Here is a 19,398-nt window from a genome sequence, read left to right on the forward strand (position 1 = left end):
ATTGCCAACAGAGGATATACAACAAAGAGATGAACTTTTTTTATTGACCAAATACTTATTTTCCACCATTATTTGCAAATAAATTCTTTAAAAGTCAGACAAAATGATTTTCTCAATTTTTTTTCACATTTTGTCTCTAATAGTTGAGGTCTACCTATGATGTCAATTACCGGCCTCTCTCATATTTTTAAGTGGGAGAACTTGCAGAATTGGTGACTGACTAAATACTTATTTTCCCCACTGTATAAGAAAATGGAAGTCTTTTGGAACGACAGCAACTCAGCCACGAAGTGGTAGTCCATGTAAACTGATGGAGTGGGGTTAGCGGATGCTGAAGCATATAGTGTGACGAGGTTATGGAGTCAAATTAGGGTCATTAATGGTGACGAGAAAAAAAAATGTCGCAAATACAAAAGAAAGAAACGCAAAAGGGAGAAAGTATTGCAAAAAAAAGCAGCAACATATAATGTGAAATGCAAAGAAAAGAAAGAAACGCAAAAGAGGGAAAGTATTGCAGAAACAAAATAGGAACGTAAAATGCAAAATGCTAATCTTATATTTGCAATATTTTTTTTTTCTCGTCACCAATAAAGACCCTAATTTGACTCCATACGAGGTCACCAACTTTCTGCAGAGTCAATCACTACAGACATCCAATCTTCATGTGGACTTCAGATTAGCTCAAGAACAGTGTGCAGAAATTTTTGGAATGGGTTTCCATGGTCGAGCAGCAGCATTCAAGCCATACATCGCCAAGTACAATGCAACGTGTTGGATTCAGTGGTGTAAAGCACGCTGCCACTGGACTCGAGTAGTGGAGGCGCTTTCTCTGGAGTGGTGAATCGTGCTTCTCCATCTGGCAGTCTGATGGACGAGTCTGGGTTTGGCTGTTGCCAGGAGAACTGACCTCAACCTGATAGAACACCTCTTCAGCAGCACTTCAGCAGAGGCTTACAAAATAGTATGTCTTAAAATATTTCACGGTTATGCTCATACCTCACAACTGCAAGAAGGTTGGAAAGATTTGCAATGTCAGTAGATTCATCCAGTTGTATTGCATAAAAGTGACTATCTCGCACTCTCTTTATAAGCTGCTGGGTTACATCATGTGCCATTTCATTTATTCACCGTTCAACTGTGTTATCAGAAAGTGATATGAGACTCAATTGCTTGCAGGGTTTTTCTCCCAACATCACGCTAACCATTTCTTTCGCAGCTGGTAAAATTAAACTTTCCCCAATCGTATGTGGCTTTCCAGCCTTTGTTATAAGCTGCGCAACACGATAGGAAGCCTCAACAGCTTTAACATTATCAGTTCCAGAGCAAGCCAATTTAAGGGTCTTTTTCCTGATTTGGTATTCTTTAAACTAGTCCAAAGTATATGTCTGTAACAGATTTTAAACCAAATGGCAAAACTATGAGTCTATAACTTTTTTTGTTTGTTTGTTTGTTTATCAGTATTGCTGTTTATAGAAGTCTTTAATAATATTGTAACATTAGTGTTTTATTAGTTATTTTATATCCCAGTCAAGAACATTTAATAATTTAATAGTAACATAATTAGCAAAAAGAAAATAACTTTTAATCATTTATTGCTGGCTGTTTTCTCTTCACATTGTGTGTCTGTGTTTGTTGCTTAAAGGAAAACAGATCTGGGTAAGCTCAATAAAATGCTACCACTGTCCCTACCTATGGTCTGATTCTTCTTGCTGGTGTGCCCTCCTAGCATAGAAAAGTACATGTTTTAAAAAGGCTAAACCATTGGCACAAGGTATCAACAGTGTTACACATAAAGAGAGTTACAAAAGAGCTACCTACATCCTATTAGTGTATGGTTTCATGTTCACTGGTGTCTTTATTTGGTGTCTATACCTATAAGCTCATTGAGCTACATTTAAACATTTAAGACCACATAAACTCCCCAACACTACCAACCAGGGTTGCAACTAGATACTTTCCACCCCCCACCAACTCGGCAAATAATTTTCTGGCATCGGTTTGGCGCCCCCTGTAGTGCAGCGCCCCTATGCGTCGCATACGCTGCATACCCCCTTTTTGCGCCACTGCTACCAACCCACACACACAACCCATATGCTGTTACACGTGTGGGCCTTAGTGGGCCATCACAAGGACACAACCACTGTTCTTCATGAGGGACACGTCTGGATGACACCACTGTTCTCCTTCTTGCCTGGGCTAGGCTTTCCTCTGTGACACCCCATTCACATATGTACTTCTGTTCAAGCTTCAGAGTACATCAGTACTGCATTAAAACACATTCAGAGTACATCAGTACTCAATACTGCAATATAATACATTCAGAGTACCTCAGTACTGCATTAGAAACAGAAACAGTTTAAACAGAAAATGATAATTTAGGGGGACTAAGTGGAAAACTGCTGATAACATCATCACAGTCTGCCATGATGACTTTTGCTTTTGGGATGCTTTTCAGCATTTTTTTCAGAAAACACCAGCAGTTACTAAGAGTCAACAATGACAACCAGGACATTATTTGCTATCAAATCAAAGCCCACCCTATCCACTGTAGGTAAGGCAGTCAATCACTATATGTATAGTGACGTAGAACATGGTCTGGTGGTAGGGAACTGGTCTTGTGACTGGAGGGTCGTGGGTTCGATTCCCAGGCCAAAGGCCATGACTGAGGTGCCCTTGAGCAAGGCACCTAACCCCAACTGCTCGCCGGGCACCGGGCTAGGACTGCCCACCGCTCTGGGCACGTGTGCACCACAACCTCCTAGTAATCACTAGTGTGTTTGAGTGAGTGTTCTAACTGCACAGATGGGTAAAAAGCGGAGGACAAATTTTGATTGCGGTGAAAAATCACAATTGAAAAGAAAGAAATAAGAATAAGAACATTTGTGGAACTACGGTAAATTGCAAATAAATAAATAAACAAAATACAACATTTTCTGTATGTATGTTTATTATTAGATAAATCCAATTGAAAGGGTACTTTATAAACTAAATAAGATACATAATAATACATAATACCGTTGTCCACAACTTTAAATAAATTCTGCATGCAATGTATAGATTATATTCACATATAGCATAAAGCATATGGCTGTAAAAAACTCAGGAGCGTTGTGTCATGTGGTTTTATAATTTTTTTCTTTGGTGGCATGCAGAAATGAAATGACAATAAATGTATGTTAAGGTTTCCTGACTAGACAAGACTAACATTAATGTTAGACAGTAAGGCTGTGTCCCAAACAGCACACTCTGGAATATTACATACTGCAATACTGAAAGCACTTCAAACGACGGTGTCCTTTTATTTATTTGTTTTATTTATTATATTTTATACCTGGCCAGAGAGTAAAACGAGCTTTCTGACAAGCGTTAATATAAACGTTAGCTAACCTAAACCCTCCTATTGTGTTACCATAACAGCACATTACAATAAAGCTGTTTTATTGTCATATATATATATCATATATCATATGGTTAGCTATTAATTGCTCTTATCACTGATCTCGCGTTTAACGCTGGCGCAAACTACTCCAGCGAGGCGAGAGCTCGGGCTGTTTCTGATATTGGGTGGGAGACGTCCCTCCATCCCCCCGGTTCCTACGCCAATGCCCACAACCTCTACCTAAAGATCCCGGCCAAGCTGTAGATCAGCAACCAGTGTCTTGGTGAGAGCTCATCTGGCTTGATTTGTCCTTTGGCTCCCTCTGGTGGCCAGTGGCGGTATAGTGCTGGACCCAACCCTTTCAGCCCTGCCTGGGATCAAGATCTGAGCCGCCGATTGTGCGAGGACTACAGTGTAATGTGTATAGAGCAGGGGTGCCCAATACGTCGATCGCGATCTACTGGTCGATCGCGAAGGAAGTGTGGCTAGATCGCATGACATTAAAAAGTAGGGAATAATTGACAGGCTATCATCCATCTGCACTGACGGCTGTATTTTGATTGACATACAGGGTAGCCGATCTTACGTCTGAACTGCTGACAACCTACGCATGCGCGTTAAACTGCGCTAACTTGTTCAGTTACTTTGCAGCGTAGCTAGCTTCCAATTTATTTAAACTAAATACAACAAAGGGTATAAAAATGAGTGCCGTACCTGGTCCGAGTAAGAAGCCTAAAACCTACTTCATACCATACAGAACGGGAAGAGGATTTGTTTCACTATGTCATATTCACTATATTTCACTATGTCATATTCACTATATTTCACTATGTCATATTCACTATATTTCACTATGTCATATTCTAAGTGCGTTTGCCTCATCTGTCAGCGTGCCTTTGCTATTCCAAACAAGGGAAATGTGGAGCGGCATTTTCAGATGTTCATAAAAACTGACATTGACTTTCCTCCGAAAAGCGAGCTGAGATGGAGAAAGGTGAAAGAACTAAAATCCCAGGTGTCCTTTTTAGCGCACGTGGAACACTTCATTATAAAAAAATTACAAGCACATGTTGAATGAAATTTGACTTTTATTTGTAACATTCTGTAAACGTGAATTTTCAGTGGAAAAAACTCACGCACACTGTAAAAAATAGTGATGGGATTTTCGGCTCTATTTTGAGATGCGGCTCTAATGGCTCTTCTTACTGTGGAGAGCCGGCTCTTTCGGCTCCCAAACGGCTCCCCATATATATTTTTTACATTATTAATTAATAGCTTAAACCTTAATTTTTTAACATTTTGTTTCATTATTGACATTGTTAAGCACTTCACTTGTGATGAGTAAAAATGCTGCATAACAATGCTTTATAAATAAAACTTTTATTATAACCAATTATTAAATTATCACAAAATAGAACGCAATACAGCTTGGCCAATTGCCTGCCGTTTCCACAAAAAAAGTGGAGACTTTTTTTTTCTTCAGTGTTTCCCCACCACATTATTAACTGAAAGATGTGTGATTGGTCAGATGTGTGGAGCAGTGGAGACATTCTTTGCAGTGTTGTCCGAAACGATATGTAGTAGTATAAAGAAACACCCCTCAAAACAGGGGAAGGAACATTTACCTGACGAAAATTAATGTTGCATTGTGTTCCAGGTTTGGAAAGTGCTAAAGTAGGCTAAAGTACTTGAAAATGTAACTGTATTTTGTTTCACAACAAATAGATGTCTGACTGAATCGATGTGATAAAAAAGCGAATTATTTCGAGTATATGTATAAATATTTAAGTTTAAGGTGCTGGGAAATATTGAAAATGGCCTTTTTCAATATTGAAAAGTGATGTACAAGTGCTTGAATTCCACCTTGTAAAGGTGTATGAACACGGCATACATAACTTTGTTCATTGCGCTGAAGATGTGCACGACCTCGCTTCGCACGGGGGTCCTCACGCAGGGGCGGAGCCACCGCGATTGCGTCATTTTCGGCGCACGGACTCTCCGCTCTCTACCACTGGCAGAAGCAGAGGAGGGAGAGGGAGAGACAGCGAGGCACCGAAGGACAAATAAAAACGATGTTGGAAAAAAACTGTGGCACTTGCAGAGCACAAGCGCAATACTGAAGGAAAAGGCGGCTCCCAAATAGGATCCTAAAACGGCTCCCATTGTGGAGCCGGTTCCAATCGTTCACTACAAAGAGCCGGATCGTTCGCGAACGACACATCACTAGATGCTTCACGTGTTGTGTGAGCTGCTGGATTTAAGGTGAGATTCTTTCTGATTTGTTTTATGTAATGATTATGTAATCATTAAGTAAGAGTAAGATCGGTGACAAGTTTTGTCGTCAGTGCTTGTGTGTTAAAACATAAGTTCACGCTGTAACCTCTCAGGCAGTCTATTTTAGCAAGCTAATTAACATGCAGTGTTTAGTTGTATAAAACGTTAGCTATACGTAACCACAATTCTAAAGCTAGCAACCTGTAAGCTAATGGCAAAGTTTCAAGTTAGCTAAAGTGTTCTGACTGGGGAATGGTTCAAGCGTACTGGTTTAATGACTAAACCTGTCAGACTCCAAATGTAAGTTAAATAATTTGCGTATACATTCATTGGCAATTTTAAAATGAGCGGGAATATGGCGACTGTCGCCATTTGAGTTTACATTCATTTACATTTACATTCAAGTTTACAGACATTCATGCTGAAACTTGACGGGTACACGGCACGTCTTCGTCAGCTGATGCAAGCCAAAGGAGGAGCCGCTGGCACTAGAATGTTTCCTCTCCTAAACACTGTAAAGGAGGTATTTATTGTTTTACTTTCACAAAAGTGCAAAAACTAAATTTGCAGAAACAAGTCACTAAAATGCATCTCCCTACAGTCACAGAGTATTGAGGAAAAAAGAGATGCAGTTGTATGTTGCCTCATTGACTACCTTGGGGAACACCAAGAAGAGCTCTTCCAAGACTGCCAGGTATGTTATTAAATTACTCACCAATGTTTATTTATTGATTTATGTTTTAAATTTTCTGTTTACTTTAATATTAAGTAGCTTTTGGTGGAGAACATTTGAGATGATTGAGAATATTGATTGTTTATTGGTTTGACCTATATTACATGCATGGGGCACACATTGATTATAAAAATCTGAATGATTCACCAAAATGGTCTAGTGGCACCTCCTGTTATGCCATCATTCTATGAGATCACATTTCTATCCAGAAGGTAATGGTCTGTTCAACCATGATAATCTGTCCATTTACAGCAGTAGGTTGCACTCATAAATGTTTCATTATGGCATGCTGGGCTAAAGGATTCAGGTTTTGATTTACATTGTCACTGGCTTATGCTGAAGCACAGATTAATACAGAAATCTCTGTTTGTGTCAAAATAAATATCTTGACCAGGAACACATGGAGGATGAACGTGAGCGCTACATGGACCAAACCATGATGGTGCTTGTCATCCAAAATCCATCAGGAGAGGACAGTCCAGTAGATGTGACTATTGTCATTGAAGGGAACCAAGTGCTGCATGGGTGTAGAAACCGAATGAGGGCATGTATGCTGTTGATGGGATTGATCTATGCCCTCAATCTTGAGTACCCCAAGAAGCTGAAGTACACTTTTGAGGTATTCCAGAAACTTTTTTTGGAACTTGACGGAGCAAAGCTGCTCAAGAAGGTCCAAAGCCTTAAAAATAAACAAATGGAGTGAAATGTTTGCACCCAAGTTCAAGTTCATTGCTTCTGTAATTCAGCAGTGGTGGAATGGTGGTACAAAGTAGTTCTGAATTATGTACCTCATTGTCTATATTGAAGCATGTGATTGTGAAGTAGATAAGCACTTTTTTCTTTTTATACCTGTTATTTTATTCCAATCTATTACCACAAAAATCAGTGAACATTGGACCATTGTTTTTATTTGGAAGCAGAAAAAACCTTGTTTTCAAACGCTGAATAAAGTTTCAGTTGAATATGCAGAGTGAAGTTGGGTCTTTTGTACCTCTATGTTTTGAACAAATAGTTAATTAAAAGAAATATACATGATCAATCTTGCCTGGCAATCTAAGTAAAATTGACATTCCTTGAATGAATAACAAAAAAAATTATAATTTTATATTAAATTTATTAATTAGATATTTGATTTAATAATTAGATTAATTGACTACTAACAAAAAAGTGTTAATGTTACTCAATTTTTATAAGTAACTGGTGGTATAATGTATTGAAAATGTTGTGTAGACTTTAACCAATTTCTTTTAGTGTGTCACAGCTGTTAGAGTTAGGTAATCCTTATTCAAAATATGAGGTAAAATATACCCAAACAAACTGAGTGAAAATTGTTACCTCACATTTATTGAGTCGATTCTATAGGTTGTTTTTTACAGTGCAGCCAACTGATAAAATTCATATCCAATATTAACTATATACAGTCATGTCCTTCAGTTAACTTCTGTTTACCCTCCACTGTCTGCAGGCCTTGTTGCATATATTTTGCAATTAGTAAATCAATATAGGCCTACAATTAAGACAGTAAAAAGACCAAAAAGTACGAGAAGGAGTTATAGGCTACTGAGTGTTGTCATTACATGAATGCAGATGGGCATTTTTCACAGGTAATGGGGAACTTCCCGTTTCTTCTTTCACAAACGAATGTGTTAATTTATGTTGCCTAACAAAACCTATACAACAGAAAACGTTCAGCTTAACACATAGATTTGCAAACTCTACCTTAATTATTTGTATTGGTTTGGTGCTTTATGAGACATTTTACTGCACAAGAAAATGATTTCACGTTGGGCTTAGAGGGCAAACGGTAGATTTTACTTGATGTGTATGTGACCTGGCTGGTGGGGACGGGAGAAGAAGTCTATCTATCATTTCAGGGCATTGTTTTAAATCGCTCAGGTTTTCAAAAGATCATCAGATCGACCTCAGTAAAATGATGATAAAAAAAACGAAGTTTCAAAAGGGCACTTTCGTTGATAAAGGGCAGAGTTGGTGGTGCTTTAGCACCTGATGTCTATGTATGCACGCCACTGCTCACATCTAACCACAATAGCGAAGTCAGCCACCGAAGCATCATTTCGGCTGAGTCACCTAAGCACAAGTCCTTACAAGACGGAGAGATGATAAAAGAGGCATTTGTTGAAGCCGCTAATTCCTTGTTCCGACACTTTAAAAACAAATCGGAAATATTATCTTCAATTAAAGCTGTCCGGTACGGAGCGGTCCAGCTATCCAGGAATACGTTACACGGCGCTCTGAAGCCATGACCGAGGATTTGACCCAGAAACTTTGGAAAGATATTGAGGCCTGCGAGTGTTTCTCGCTACAATTAGTGATACTTTAAAATACTTTAGAAATATAAATAAATAAAATACTTTATTTATCCTAAAAGGAAAAAGAAAGAAAGAATACATAATATTAAATAGTAGCACGGACGTAATTTTGGGGGGGGGGACATGTCCCCCCCCCACTTTTTCAAAAGCCGGCTTTGGTCCCCCCCAGTTTTTACGGTTAAAACCAAATATTTAAATAGCGACGAATCCATGTCCCCCCCACTTTTGAAATCAAAATTACGTCCATGAATAGTAGCCTAATAATAATAATAACTTAAATAATGATAATAGCCTATAGAAGAAATACATTTGTTTGCATTTTTATAGTAGGTAGATCATTTTCACTTGGTCATCTTATAAGTAGCTTGCAAGCTGAAAATGTGTGGGCACCCCTGGTATAGAGTCTAGTGTGTATTATGCTGTGTATCTAGTGTGTATTATGCCGTGAATGTATGTGGTGTGTATGAAGGTGTGTAGTCAGGGTGTCCGCGGGGTTGTAAAAAGTATTAAAAGGTAGTAAATTCAGTTGGCCAAAATTAAGGCCATTAAAAAGTATTAAAAATTAATAAGCTTAATCTGACGAGGTATTACATTTTCGAACGCTCATCCAACTGCCTAGACGTTTTTGAATTTGTGTTAAGCCAAACCTGTTAGCGAAACACTATGGGAAAGTGCAAGTTTTCCGACGTCTGGCTTGACGAACAAATATTTAAACAGGCATGAAAATCTGTCGAAATTCGCCGTTTTGAATTTGAAAAGGGTGACCTACGCGAATTTTTTTTTGCGGGGGTGTTCGGGAGATATATATACACACACACACACACACACACACACACACACACACACAGTGGCGTGCACAGACATTTTAACATTCTCTAAACGTGAGTTTTCAATGGAAAAAAAATCACACCACCAACTGATAAAATCCATATCCAATATTAACTATATACAGTCATTGTTAAAGCTCATTTACTTTTTCTCTGTTTATCCTCTCCTTTATTGGCACTGTGCTGCAATTAGTAAATCAATATAGGCCTACAATTAAAAAAAGACCAAAAAGTACGAGAAGGAGTTATAGGCTACTGAGTGTTGTCATTACATGAATGCAGATGGGCATTTTTCACAGGTAATGGGGAACTTCCCGTTTCTTCTTTCACAAATGAATGTGTTAATTTATGTTGCCTAACAAAACCTATACAACAGAAAACGTTCAGCTTAACACATAGATTTGCAAACTCTACCTTAATTATTTGTATGTGGTCGTCCTCACGTTATTTATCATTGATCTGGGTTAGAGCGACTAGTTTATCAGGTGACCAGTCGGCTAAAAATGCTTATTGGTTTGGTGCTGTATGAGACATTTTACTGCGCAAGAAAATGATTTCACGTTGGGCTTAGAGGGCAAACGGTACGATTTTACTTGATGTGTGACCTGGCTGGTGGGCACGGGAGAAGAAGTCTATCTGTGACCGTGTGTGCTGTGCTGAAGACGCTTCCTTCACCTCGCTGAACTAAACTGCTGCTGCAGCGCATCTGGTGTTAAAGGAAGAGAGAGGTCGGGTGTGTGCGAGGTGGTGGCTCATTTCAGGGCATTGTTTTTAATCGCTCAGGTTTTCAAAAGATCATTTCAACTGACCTCAGTAAAATGTTAATAATAATAATAATAATAATAATAATAATAATAATAATAATAATAATAATAATAATATATACCCACTAATATATATATATATATATATATATATATATATATATATATATATATATATATATATATATATATATATATATATAAAATCATATTTGATAAGCAAACATAGCACTTCAGAAATCGGCAATTTCAATGACACAGTGGCCATCTGTGGCGTCATAGATGCCAAATTGCGTTCCAATCATACGAACGTTCATGTTATTCAATTATTGCTAAGCGGGACGTGAAGCAAGACATAGTGATATCTACATTTATCTCTACATTTACCCGATCGTACATACCCAGTGGATTTAATTGGGTGAGTATTTAACGATGGTTTCAATCGTTTTCATATTTTGCGGTAAAACAAAGTTACTGCCGTTCGCTACAGCTTGCGTTGAACAATGTCAGAGCTAGCCACAAGTTCTTGTGAAAAATAGGTAGATAGATAGGCCTATTAAGTTCGCATCAACCCTGTGTAGTTAACGTGACATAAAATATGCCCCGACAGTGAGGCACAGGCATGTGAGTGGAGGAACTGTGTTGGAAGGTGCAGTTGCTCCACCACCAACCACACGATTATTATATTATTATTATTTAACCCCATGGCAGTTGGAGCGTTTCAGCACCATGAGGAAAAAGAAGGTGAAGGAGAAGCCCAGGGTCCTGAGCCACAGACACTCATCTGCTGCCCAGTACAAGATCTCCGGCATGCCCACCTTAATGGACCACCCTGATGGGTACATCCTGGAGCTCTTCGAGCAGATGCTGGTGAGGGAAGGGTGTGTGTGTGTGTGTGTGTGTGTGTGTGTGTGTGTGTGTGTGTGTGTGTGTGTGTGTGTGTGTGTGTGGGTGTGTGTGTGTGTGTGTGTGTGGGTGTGTGTTCGTGTGTGTGTGTGTGTGTGTGTGTGTGTGTGTGTGTGTGTGGGTGGGTGTGTGTGTGTGTTACAATAACAATAGGGAGGTAAAACAGCTAACTGACATATGTGGAAAGATCAAAGAAACCCAGGGGGAGACCCAAGGGAAAAGCAAAAAAAAAAAAACTCTTCTCTCTCTCTCTTACACACACACACACACACACACACACACACATACACACACACACACACACACACATACACACACACACACACACACACACACACACACACACACACACACATAAACACACACACACACATACACACACACACACACACACACACACACACACACACACACACACACACACACACACACACACACACACACACACATACACACACACATACACACACACACACACACACACACACACACACACACACACACACACACACATACATACACACACACACACACACACACACACACACACACACACACACACACACACACACACACACACACACACTTTCTGGCTCTTTCCGTTGGTTCTCTCTCGTTTATCTTCTCCCTGTCTCTCCAGGTTGATCTGAATCTGAATGCGGAGAAGCAGCAGCCTCTGAGAGAGAAGGACATCTCAATCAAGAGAGAGATGGTCTCTCAGTACCTCCGTACCTCCAATGCTGTAAGGAGCGTGCGCACACACCTCCACCTTTATTCCATGTGAACTCTAGCAGATGTTGATCTGATGTAGAACCTGCTGCCCCCTTGTGGTGAACGTGCAGGTGAACTGTGTGTACGCGGTGACTGACATAGGGTTTAGTTCCAGGTTGAGCCTGGGTGACTGAAGGGTTTGTTCTGGGCTGGGTTACAAAAACTGAAGTGCTATAATCTCATGAAACCTGTACCAGCTTACAAGCTGGATGTGCTTGCTAGAATACCTGAGAAGGTCATCTGAAAAGCACAGGGGTAGTCAATCGTCTCTAAAGGATGATTTTTAGATATCTTAAATTTCTACCAAGATATCTAATTTTAGCCAGATTCGAAGGTGATATTTTTTATAATAATTTCTTATGCAGGTAGTCATCATAACATTTTCGATGTGTTAACACCCCCATTGCTCTATATTCTCAGACTGTTGTGGCCAGCTAGTTTACTAACGTCTCAGCTCAGTTGGCCAACAGTTAACTGGTAATCTTGTCAACTCCAGCATTGGCCACAGGAATCCAACTCTGTCTTTTATTTTATTTTTGTATAATATTTCATAAATAACATTATGCAGAATGCTCATATATAGATGGATAACAGGCTGAAATAGCCATATATGATGACCTGTGTGTGTGATGGTTTGTGCATGTGTGTGTGGTGGTCTGTGTGTGTGATGGTCTGTGTTCGTGCGTGTGTGATGGGGTGTGCATGTGTGTTTGCATATATGATGACCTGTGTGTGTGTGTGTGTGTGTGTGTGTGCGTGCACACAGGGAAGGAGTAAGAAGGAGAGCTCCAGGTCTCCTGTGATGTACATCCAGGAGCTGAAGACTGAACCCCGAGACACACAGCTGCTGTCCTGCCTCGAATCTCTGCGTATCGCCCTTAACAACAAGCCCGTCAGGTAAAATCCATACACACGGAGTATGTCGCACCCTCACACACGCGTGGCCCGTCTCCTGGGGCCCCGCACGCGGTCCGTGTTAACTGTGGCACTGCTGTCTTCTAGCTGGGTGCAGATGTTTGGAGAAGAGGGTTTGGAGCTGCTGCTCAGCTTCCTGAGGAAACTTCAAGAAGAGAAAGAGGAATATCCGTAAGGCCCAAGTGTACACACACACACACTGTTGGTAATTAGCGGTTCATGATGATGGGTAGTATGTGCTGGTTCTGGATGGCTCACTGACTCTGTCTCCATCTGTGTGTGCCAGCAGCAGCAGTGTGGGCGTGAAATGTCAGCATGAGATCATCCGCTGCCTAAAAGCCTTCATGAACAACGAGGTGAGGGAGTCTGGGGCTTCAACCCCACCGATCACAGATCACAACCCGCCACTAGTGTTCAGTTTCGTATGATAGTGGCCTGTATTAGTGTTCAGTCTCGTATGGTAGGGTCCTGTATTAGTGTTCAGTCTCGTATGGTAGGGGCCTGCATTGGTGTTCAGTCTCGTATGGTAGGGGCCTGTATTAGTGTTCAGTCTCGTATGGTAGGGGCCTGCATTGGTGTTCAGTCTCGTATGGTAGGGGCCTGTAATAGTGTTCAGTCTCGTACGGTAGGGACCTGTATTAGTGTTCAGTCTCGTATGGTAGGGGCCTGCATTGGTGTTCAGTCTCGTATGGTAGGGGCCTGTATTAGTGTTCAGTCTCGTATGGTAGGGGCCTGCACTGGTGTTCTGTCTCGTATGGTAGGGGCCTGTATTAGTGTTCAGTCTCGTACGGTAGGGACCTGTATTAGTGTTCAGTCTCGTATGGTAGGGGCCTGCATTGGTGTTCAGTCTCGTATGGTAGGGGCCTGTATTAGTGTTCAGTCTCGTATGGTAGGGGCCTGCATTGGTGTTCAGTCTCGTATGGTAGTGGCCTGTATTAGTGTTCAGTCTCGTATGGTAGGGACCTGTATTGGTGTTCAGTCTCGTACGGTAGTGGCCTGTATTAGTGTTCAGTTTCGTACGGTAGGGGCCCATATTAGTGTTCAGTCTCGTATGGTAGGGGGCCAGACAGTATTAGTGTTCAGTCTCGTACGGTGGGTCACCAGTATTAGTGTTCAGCCTCATACGGTATGGGTCTGTATTGGTGTTCAGTCTCGTACGGTAGGGGTCCAGTATTAGTGTCCAGTCTCATACGGTATGGGCCTGTGCTGCTGTGTTTCAGTTCGGTCTGAAAGCCATGCTGGCCTCGGCCGATGGGATCGCCCTCCTGGTCCGAGCTGCCAACCCTCGCATCCCACACATGATGGTGGACGCTGTCAGACTGCTGTCGGCCATCTGTATCCTGGAGCACACCGACAACTTGTGAGTGTGTGTGTGTGTGTGTGTGTGTGTGTGTGTGTGTGTGTGTGTGTGTGTGTGTGTGTGTGTGAGAGAGAGAGAGAGAGAGAGAGAGAGAGAAAGATATGGTTAACATTGCTAACTTTTATAGTGTACCTTTTACTTTCCGTGTTGTGTGTTAGCTGTGTGTGTGTGTGAAGGCAGGCGTCTGCATGCGTGCGAGTTCGTTCAACTTTGTATGTGCCTTGTATTTCAGTCATGAGCGTGTGCTGGAGTCCATAACTGAGCTTGGTGTGGAGAGGGAGATGGAGAGATTCCAGCCCCTGCTGGCGGGCATGCAGAAGACCAACATCCCTCTCAAAGTAACACACATACACACACACACACACACACACACACACACACACACACACACACACACACACACACACACACACACACACACACACACACACCTGCATGTCACCCTAGCAACTGGAGATGTCTTTTCTCTTTCCTCAGTGTTGAGGGTTTGCTATAGAGCACTGAATTTGTTTTTTCCATTATGTGAGAATTGACTTACAATTTCCTTTTTGAATGGACATTTCCTGGAAAATATTTGGAATCTGAGTGGAATGGTAGATACCTGCTGTGCAGTGAACCTGTGTCATATCTCTGTGCCTGCCTCGCGTGTGTGTGTGTGTGTGTGTGTGTGTGTGTGTGTGTGTGTGTGCGTCTCCCAGGGGGGCTGCATGCAGTTGATCAACGCCCTGATCAGCAGAGGAGAGGAGTTGGACTTCAGGATCCACATACGCTCAGAGCTCATGAGACTGGGACTGAGGGACCTACTGGCTGTGAGTTGACCAACACAAGCACATACAAGTCTTGAGACAAAGCCATTCATTATAAGATCTTACAGACGCCTACGCAGATGCAAGGGCCTTGTGGCTATGCTACATAAATAACAGATTGAGAAAATGAGCGCTAGTGTAAAGGCAATTAGCTAAGGTAACCTGTCATTTACAAGGGCTTATACACACAGTGCATCAAGTTGTCTGTCAAAAGTTCCAGCTAGTCAGCCTTTATGATAATTGCTCACAAGTTTTTCTTTGGCATTTATTTATTTTTTTCTCACTTAAAGAAAACGCGAGGAGAAAATAATATGTGTGTGTGTGTGTGTGTGTGTGTGTGTGTGTGTGTGTGTGTCCTGAGTAGGAGGTGAGGGTCATTGAGAATGAGGAGCTACACGTGCAGCTGCAGGTCTTCGATGAGCAGGCCAACGCAGACTCTGAAGTCCTTCTCTCTCGTCTCTATGACGTGCGCGTTGAGATGGAATATCCTTTCACCCATGACTTCCCCCTCCACTGGGGCACCTACAGAGCTTCTATTACCCTACTATCTTAGTTTGCTATGTAGTAAAACATTTTCAGGTGAAGCTTGAATTGTTATTGGTTTAGGCAGTAGCGTAGTTCTGCTCTTCAGCCACCAGGGGGTGCAAAGACACCTACTGAATTAATCATCTTTGTCTTAACATATAAATGGCTTATAATAGACGCTTATAATATACACTAATAGGTCACATAACAGGACATTGTCATGTAAAAGACATCCTCTTATTTATCCGAACATTTCATGGCCACTCAGGAATTGACATGTTGACGTGCATCTCTGACATGTTGCTGATACATGTGTGCATGCATCTGTGTGAAGATCCTTAACGTGGTGTTTACTGACATCTCGGAGGTGTTCCAGATGCTTCTGAACACAGTGAAGGATTCTAAAGCAGAAGGTCACTTCCTGTCCCTCATGCAGCACCTGCTGCTGGTGCGCAACGACTGCATGATTAGGTATGACCTCTGACCCCTCACAGCGACCTTTCCTTGAGACCTTTCAGTGTGTTGGGATGGAAAAGAGAATGATGGGGGTGTATGTGGAGACTCACGAGGGACCACATGGAAGTGCCAGGTGGAAGGATGAGGGAGAAATGGAAGAAGTGGTGATGAATGAGGAAGAGGAAGTGATACTGCCCAAGGCAGAGTGAAGCAGGGGGGCGGGGTCACGGGTGACCAATGAGCACTAGTGCTGCTGACTGATGGGGAGAGAGAGTGAGGTGGAGGAGAAAGGGGGGAGAGAGGGAGGCAGGGGGGAAGGGAGAGATGACGAGTGGAAAGAAGATCACAACATGGAGGGAGAGAAGTGCAGTTATTGATGGACAGAAGCATCACTGGCCGTCTTGAAATGTTCACTCACTCGTGGTCTTCACAGAAACACAGGGATGGGCTTGTGTTAGTTTGGATGTGTTTTGTATAGGTTAGTTGTGTATTGTGTGTACATGTGAATTATTTGTATACGATTTGAGTTTCTTAAACCTAACGATAAGCTCAGGAACCAAAATGAACCATGAACACGTGAACCGCATGTTTTGTTTTGAACACTTGACCTTAGCAGGATGGTTCTGCCGGTCCTGATAAAGTAGCTTGCTGCTCTTTTTCTGAGGGTTTTTCCTATATAGGACATTTTTATTCTAAACATTCACAAACCAGCCCCTCACACATTAGGTTGGGATCACACACACACACACACACACACACACACACACACACACACACACACACACACACACACACACACACACAGGCAGGCTGATACTCACCACTTGCATTTTGATTCTCTCTCTCAGGCCACAGTACTATAAGGTTATTGATGAGTGTGTAGCTCAAATAGTCCTGCGCAGAAATGGCTGTGACCCTGACTTCAAATGCAGAAACATCCAAATGGACATTGAAGGACTTATTGGTAATACATACACACACCCAACAGCAGCACTTTTCTACATCACAATTTCTTCCTACACACATGTACACACGGGCTGCATTCTCGCAGTGCTGCAAATCCCGTTCTGTCCACAGTGAGGCAGCATAGAGTCCAGAGACATGCTATCAAAAGGGCTGAGCAGCTATTTAGTACCTCAACACCTCAATTTTAGATGCAGTTTCTTACACAAAGATTGTGTCAAGACTTCCCCACTGCATTTTGACATGGTCACACTGAACGTGTTTCCCTCAATGTCAGTGGAGTGTGTTGGTTGGACTGTTGATGCCAGCCACTTCTCCTACTCTCCGCTCAGGTGACCAGCTCTGTGTTTGGCTGCCGAGCGTTCAGGTTTGTCTCATGTACTCAGCTGCTCATGTTTACGTGCCTGCTGGCTCAGTAAATGGCCGGTCTCAGAGCGCTGTGCAAAGGAAAAGCTGTGAGTGCACACTGCTCTTTGGGTGGAGAATGTGTGTGGAGTGTGTGTGTGTGTGTGTGCAACTCTGTGGTGTTTTATGCTGCAGGGACATGTTAAATGTGTGTTTTGTCCACTGCTGATGAGAGGAAGGCCGTGCCTTGTTCTGCCCTGCTGCTGTTATTTAAAGATCTCTTTTGAACTCCAGACACTCTTGGGCTTCGCTCCTCTCTCTGCTCTCATTGGGTTTCTGTCCCATTTAGTCTGGCTTGGCTATGAGAAGCGAGTACAGTAGCCCCTCCCCCCTCGCTTTCTATCCTCATTACATTTCCACTCAGCTGCCTCTGCTTTTTTGCCGCTCTTTCCTGCTTGCTGTGTCCTTTTGCTTTTATTGTTGTATTTTCTGGGTTCTTTCCTTTTTTCCCTCTTTAAACAGTCTGTAGCTGCCTGTCTGTCTCTCTGTTTGTCTTCCTTTGCTCTCATTTCTGGTGTCCCTTCTTCACGATGTGTGTGTGCCCAGGAGGATGAGGAACAGGCCTTCCTCATGCGTTCTCTCTGCCTCGGGCTCGCAGTGCCACCTGTGCTCACTCATTAACATATTCTCTCCTGAAGCTGCTCCTATTGGCTCTTCACCTCCAGACCCTCCCTCCCCTTCCCCCCTGGGTCACGCTGAAAATCTAGCACTTTCTCTTTTTATAGATTTCTGTATTATATAATTAAAAAATCTTTGAACACGGTTTATCACAGATTAAGATCTCAGATCTTTCCGTCTCTCTCTCTCTCTCTCTCTCTCTCTCTCTCTCTCTCTCTCTCTCTCTCTCTCTCTCTCTCTCTCTCTCTCTCTTTCACATGCCCACAGACTCCTTCTCTCACTAACTTTGTTTCCCCTCCTCCTCTAGATAATATGGTGGATAAGACTAAACTGGAGATCAGTGAGGCCAAGGTCATAGAGCTAGAGAAGAAGGTAAACAGAATCACACACACACACACACACACACACACACACACACACACACACACACACACACACACACACGCACACACGGCTTGCACATGCACATAGACATCTCACATTTCCAAGGTCACATGCTCACCCATCACTTTTCAACACTGCTGAATATTTTACATATAATCAAACTTTCTCAGCATACCAGCTCTAAGCTCACATACACCCCCGGCACCACACATAAAAGACATTTGTTGAATTTAAAAAAGTGCTAATTTAAGCTTTTATGGCTGCTGGTTTGCTGTCGTCTACATTTGATGTTGTGAAAGGGGTGAGTAGAGTGCTAACACAGCCATGTCTTCAGCAGGGGTTCACCACGACTTTCTTGGTTTCCCTCATGACCAGAGATGTAATAATTCTCTCCCCCCCCCCCTCCCTGTCTCTCTGGCTATTTCTCTCTACATATATTTCAGATTGAGAAATTGTCTAAGGATCTCGAGGAAGCCAAGTCTGAACTCCTGACAAAAGTCCCAACAGCCCCCATACCTCCACCCCCTCCTCCACCAGGCATACCTCCTCCACCTCCACCCTTACCTGGCCAAACAGCTTGGCCTATGGCCCCGCCTCCCCCACCATTACCTGGCCAAGCCACGCCCCCACCTCCACCTCCGTTACCTGGCCAAGCAGCCGTACCTCCACCCCCTCCTCTACCAGGCATGCCTCCCCCACCTCCACCCTTACCAGGGATGTCAGTACCCCCCACCCCCTCCACCTTTACCAGGGATGTCAGTACCCCCACCCCCTCCACCTTTACCAGGGATGTCAGTACCCCCCACCCCCTCCACCTTTACCCGGGCAGGGAGCTATGATGCCTCCGCCGCCCCCTCCTTTGCCCGGTGGACCTGGCACGCCTCCACCTCCACCTCCGCCCCCAGGATGTCCGGGTATGCCACCGCCTCCACCAATCGGCATGCTTGGGATGCCTCCCCCTCCCCCCGGGGGGTTTGGAGGC

The 19,398-nt window shown here is 42.7% G+C and overlaps 1 pseudogene across 1 annotated transcript in view; it reads left to right on the forward strand.

Annotated features, from left to right (window-relative positions):
* The first annotated feature begins 10,651 nt into the window (after positions 1-10,651).
* LOC143509984 (protein diaphanous homolog 1-like) overlaps positions 10,652-19,398 on the forward strand; it is a 20,848-nt pseudogene continuing 12,101 nt past the window's right edge. Inside the window, exons 1-14 of the transcript XR_013129858.1 lie at positions 10,652-10,725; positions 11,019-11,177; positions 11,854-11,955; positions 12,751-12,881; positions 12,987-13,070; positions 13,189-13,255; positions 14,120-14,259; positions 14,492-14,597; positions 14,958-15,068; positions 15,430-15,548; positions 15,945-16,061; positions 16,895-17,010; positions 18,340-18,404; positions 18,860-19,398. The exon at positions 18,860-19,398 is cut by the window's right edge and continues 93 nt beyond it. The product of XR_013129858.1 is annotated as a protein diaphanous homolog 1-like (transcript). The remainder of the gene's footprint in view (positions 10,726-11,018; positions 11,178-11,853; positions 11,956-12,750; positions 12,882-12,986; positions 13,071-13,188; positions 13,256-14,119; positions 14,260-14,491; positions 14,598-14,957; positions 15,069-15,429; positions 15,549-15,944; positions 16,062-16,894; positions 17,011-18,339; positions 18,405-18,859) is intronic.

This window comes from Brachyhypopomus gauderio, chromosome 3 (genome assembly GCF_052324685.1).
Source record: "Brachyhypopomus gauderio isolate BG-103 chromosome 3, BGAUD_0.2, whole genome shotgun sequence".
In the NCBI taxonomy this organism is placed as follows: Eukaryota; Metazoa; Chordata; class Actinopteri; order Gymnotiformes; family Hypopomidae; genus Brachyhypopomus; species Brachyhypopomus gauderio.